Raw genomic sequence first — 6000 nt, forward strand, 5'->3', positions numbered from 1 at the left:
AGGGATTCTTAATTATCCTGGTACCTTTGGGGAAGGCCCATAGTAAAGCCTAAATGCTGTTTAGGGTTTGGGCTCTAGGAATATTTTCCAATACTCCCAAACTATGGCAGTTCAGAGAGTTAGACTTGGATTTGCTTCTTTCTTAAATAAATGTTGTAATAAATAGATGGATGATGGGTGGATGGATAAATAAACAAACAAATAAATAAACGTTAGAGAGTAAAATAATCTGACCCCTCTGTCATTCTTTCCATTTCCCACCTGTTCCTTGCATCTTTCATTCTGAAAAGAATGTGAAAATCAAAGAACACCTCCCCCAAAGCAAATCACACAACCTTTCAATTCCTTTATTTGTAATGCTTCCTTTTTAAAATTGTGATGAGATTCTCTATGCTTTTGTAATGCTCTCAGTTACCAAGATGTTTTCTTTCTAGTATTTTTAAGTAAAAAGGAATTTGACTGCTTTTTAAGGAGTCTTTGATGTTTACAACCTTTTAAACACATGAATAAATGCTATACTATTGTTGAGTATGGGTTTTGTTACTAGACAACATCACAAAAAATAATTTTAATACTTATGGAAATTATGAATTTTAGACATACTCATCTTCTGACTGAAAACATGTTTAGGAAAGATCAGAATCCTTTAAACTTGATTCCAAATGAATTTAATTAACTCCCATGAGAACTGTGGCCCCATTGCTTCTTCTGGGTATGTAAAACTATAATGCCCAAAGGAAGGAAAACAAATCATATCTTATTTATCTGACATTTTGAGAGAATGAATTATATTGTTTTTGTTTTTGTTTTTTTGCTTTTTGGAGAGGGGAAAGGGCAATTGGGGTTAAGTGACTTGCCCAAGGTCACATGGCTACTTTTTGGGTAAAGTGTCTGAGGCCAAATTTGAACTGAGATCCTCCTAGAACCAAGGCTGGTGCTCTATTCACTGTACCACCTAGCCACCTTGAATGAGTTATATTGTTTTAGGTAGCTAAGTGATGTAGTAGGTAGAGTACTAAACTTGAAATTAGGAAGACATGACTTCAAATCTCATCTCAAACACTAACTAGCTATGTGACTCTGGGCAAGTCATTTTTCTCTCAGCCTCAGTTTCCTCTTCTGTTAAATGTGAGAATCAATAGCATCTACCTTATAGCATTGTTGTAAGGATAAGATAAAATAGCATGTATAAAGTGCTTTGAAAATATTAAAATGTTATACAAATTCTAACTGTTGTTATGGTTATTTTGCCTAAGTGACAGAAGCAAAAATAAAGAACCTATTTTTTTTGTTTTAGCCATTTTTATAGGACTTGCTAAAATATATTATGAACTTTCCTGCATTACTGAACAAAGTGGTCATACTTTAATCTTTTCTTGATTATTGAGGGCTCTCATAATTAACCAGTTATTGCACAATATAGTGTTGTCCTTGTGGCTATTGTGATTTGTAGAGATAGATATTTCACTGGACATTGTTACCCCAATGACCAAACACACACATGCACGCATGCAAACACACAATCTTAAAGAAGACCTTTCACATTACTATGTTAGCAGTGGTCTATTATATCATGATTTCCATTTAAGTTGAGTAAAGTATTAAACAAATAAATCAGTTTAAGGGTTGTTCTATATTACTAACACATTTGCCCAGAACTGTGTGCATTCTCTTTTAATATTTTCTTTAATGTTTGAAGAGATGGTTTATCATAAAAGCCAATGTAAGTTTCTATTTCTTGGATAGAGAAACAGCATAATAATGAGTTTTGAGCTGAAGACATATGGATGTTTCAGAACCTAACCCCAGGATAGTTTGATGGAGTATAGAACCTGTGCATCTTGTATGGGATATTTTGGGCTCATTTTTATGAGTAAAGAGACAGCTGTGTGTCATAAAGAGTACTGTTCCTTTTTTCTTCCTATTAGAGAGAATTGATTATTTGTGGTTCATTGTTACTAGCTAGGTATTTGATACTAAGAAGAGGAAAGATGGAAAATAGATCTTTTCTCTTGCTACTCTCTAGACTGTTGTGAGAAAGAGCTCTACTCATATTTCAGACACTGTGAGTTCAAAATCAATAAAATAATTCATTAAAGATATTCCTTTCTACTGAAATATAAGGCTTAATTGCATTTATGCTCCCAAGCACTAAAGAAAAAGCTCTTTTAAAATTGAAAATTTTAATTGATTAATTCACTCTGCAGCCTAAATACTGGTAGAGGGCTTTTGCAAATCTTGCCGAGTTTGTATATTAGAATATATCTGTGTGTGTGTGTGTGTGTATGGATGTTTCAAGGGAGCAGAAATAGTATGGCTTTCTGTGATTTCAAGGCATTTACTTTTCTGTATCTTGCCAGCTTTATATTTTGTCTTTTTCATCTTCATATGCCCTACAGGACCTAGCTCAGAGTCATAGAAACACAAAGATCAATAGTAGGTATTCAATAAATAGCCATGGTTCAGTAGAAAGGGCACTAAACTAGAAGAAGGAGATGTGAATTGCAGACCTGATTCTGCCACTAAAAGGCTGTATGACAGGCCAAGTCTCTTAAGCAATTTGAAGGCCTCATCTATACTATGATAGGTTCATATCCCATGATCGCTGAAGTCCTATCTAGTGCTAATATCCTCTGATTCAATGGCACCCACAATTTCTGTATTGTCAGCCTTTGTAGAATCTTTCTAAAATTATAGAATATTGGAGCCAGAAAGGACATTTCTTCCAATTTTCCACAATTTAGATCCCCACCCCCGACCTTGGTAATGAATTTCCCTTTAATGACAGAGATTGCAGCCCAACCTGTACAGCTCTTGCCCATCTTGCCTCAATAACTCGCCACAGGGAGTCCAGCCAATGTAATTATGATGTGGATAATAGTAATAATAGCAACAATAGTTAACTTGATGAAGCAATAAGACTTGTAAATCACTTTACATAAATCATCTCTCATAACTGCACCAGACTTTATGGACAAACAAAGAGAAAAGATTAAACTTAGCAATTTCCCCAATCCCTTTGAGTTTGATTAAATAATTTGGAGTAACAGAAATGTGAAACTATTGGTCAAAATGAGATTTGGAGGTTATCTCTAGTTATCAATTATCTATCCATCTTATGTTAGCTTTCCATTGCTATAGGTATGTGGGAGTTGATTTTGTATAAAATGTCATACATGTGGAACTGTGTGTATATGTATATGCAAATAAGTTTATGTGTGTGTATTTGCTGAGGGATAGACACATAATGAAACTTCTAATTTTATGTCTGATGGAGGCATGTCTTATTCAATAAGTTAACATGAAAATGATCTCTTACTAAGAGTAAAGTAGATCAAGGAAGATAATTTCATTATAAATTTTCTTGAAATTATCTTGAAACATTTAAACCTTGAAAGGAAGGAACAGCCACAGCTCCACATTGATGAAGCCATAAAAATATTTCATTTGCATGCCAGAGAATCTTCATTTGAAGGCATAGGAACCAAACCTCCTATGTGCCCATTGGTGGCCCCCCCCCGCCCCCAATTTTCGGTAATGCATGCATGCTTCATCTAAATCAGGACCAGGAAGATGCAATTGACAGCCTCCTCAGTAATTGCAGGGACTATGCTTTTCACTGAAGTCAACAGTGCAAACATTACTGCAACATGGGGACCCAGAGGACTCCGTGTTTCATTGCAACCTGCTGTTGGCCTCCTTCAGATAATAGAGTGCGCAGGACAAACCCAGTAGGGAACTAAAGGCAAATGAAGGGATTTCCCTGGGGCTCAGCTCTTCTGGAGTAGGTCTCTGAGGCAAACAAATGTTTCAATCTTTACCTCATTGTGACACAAGGGGTGACTATCTCATCGATCTATCAACCCATAAGTATTTATTAAATCCTTACTCTGCCCGGGTACTGTGCTAAACACATGAAGAGAAGGCTTTTTCTTTTAAATAAAGTCTTAAAATTGAAGAGTGTTTTGATGTCTCAGGAAATCAGGTATTGACCATATATTTCCCTTAACACAGAAAGACAGTAGAGGCATTCATATATTTAATTTTATTTTCTCAGTGATAATTCTAAGAGGAGACATTCTATTAGTGAGGAAAAGCAAATAGTGTAGGGGTTAACCACAAGGGACAGTGCCAGATGGAGGCTGTGTGGGCTTTGGAAGAAGTCTGGTGCTGACTGATGAGCCCGAAAGTAAAAAATTGGGTGTGGCAATCCTGTGTACTGACATGCATTAGTTAGTGACTGTGGTGTGAAGTGATGTGTGTGTGTGTGTGTGTGTGTTCCTTGCAGCCCCAAATTTCTGATAATGTAGAGATTTGTGAGAATTGTACTTTGGCTAAAGGAAGTAAATGAGAGAAAAGATTGCAAGGGGGAGAGGGACTTGGGGATGTCCTTGGTTTGATTTGAGTGGTGAAGAGTTAAATTGAAAGTTTGCAACTCCCTGGGCACTTTCTATGACTGAGGCATAATTACTATGTTCAGAGGGACATGTTCATTAGGGAAATAAATTAAACTTGCCTGAAAATGTCTACCATTGTTTATTTCTTGGTTTAATCCCTTCCCAAGATGTTGCTCTCCAGAGAGAGGGTTCCCCAGGATTCATTTTACAAAAGAAAATTCTTTAAAAGTACTTTTTCAGCCCTTGTTTTGAGGAGTGGGGGTGAGGGGTAAGGGGCGGTATTGAATTCAGCAGAATGGTCAGAGTGGTGAATTTCCTGAAGTGAGAACTTCCATGCTGTCTAGGGCAATAGGAATCTATTGGTAAGTGAGAACTCCAGACAGTGTTTGAGACAAAACAGCCTTATCTGGAAAAATCAGAATAGTTTAGCTTCAGCCTGCTTCTTTTCTAAAAGGATGAGTTGTCACCTTTTCCTGAGAGCATATGCAATTATTTCATTTTTGGCATATATGTGTATATTAAACATAGTGTACATGTACTTAGATTTATATATACATGACATGGGGGGGGGAATGAAAGAAACGTATGCAGAATAGGTTTATAGGTATATAGCAAATGATTTAACATTTATAAAGCTCTTTGCAAATGACCTTACATCTATATATGTATATGTGTGTATATATATGATTTTCTTTTGTTTAGTCATTTTTTCAGCCTTGACTAACTCTTCATGACCCCATTTGGGGTTTTCTTGGCAAAGGCACTAACGTACTTTGCCATTGCCTTCTCCAGTTCATTTGACAGATGAGGAAACTGAGGCATACAGGGTTAAGAATGACATGCAGAGGGTTGCACAGCTGGTCTGAAGTCACATTTGAACTCATGTCTTCCTGACAGGGCTGGTACTCTATACATTGCTCTACCTCGCTGCTCATATAAATGCTAGCTATTATTATTATTATTATTATTATTATTATTATTATTATTATTAAAAAACTTTATGTAAATATATAATTTGAATTAAAATTATTTCAAATTCAGATAACAAAAGAGAGCTATTATTGTGCTAGGATCGGTCTCTCATTTTCTCTAATTAATCATTAATCACCTGCAGCTGGAACAATAATTCTTTTAATTACCTAGTGTCTGATCTTTAAAAACACAAACCGTGTTTATAGGTTATTTTAGGTTTAGAGCCAAAGTACTATGTACTGTATTATGTAAACCAAGAAAAAAAAAGCTTCTTTCAGCTGATGCAGAATAAGTCCTTATTACTACTTTTGTGAGGTTATGTGAAGTTGTAATAAACATTGTGTTATTTGGCATCTCTGTGGAAAATGCCTCAAGAAAGACAAATGTAGTGTTGAGCTTGTAAATGAGGTGGTAACTCAGGATTCTAGACCTTGTCTTATACAACTGAAAACCCCTTTCCCCCCTGAATTTGGTTCAGCGTTCACCTGGGCTTTTTGTTTGTTTGTTTTCCAGATTATTGTGGGGCATGTATATTTTCAGATTCACTAAACTTGTTGACAGTAGGAAAGAGTAATCTATCTGACTTTTCCTTATTGGTCTAGTATAAAGAATTTTTTTTCAGCCTTGTTAG

The sequence above is a fragment of the Petaurus breviceps genome, unplaced genomic scaffold, assembly GCF_028583685.1.
Source record: "Petaurus breviceps papuanus isolate PSGF00001 unplaced genomic scaffold, PetGlider_PUasm1.0 126, whole genome shotgun sequence".
NCBI lineage: Eukaryota > Metazoa > Chordata > Mammalia > Diprotodontia > Petauridae > Petaurus > Petaurus breviceps.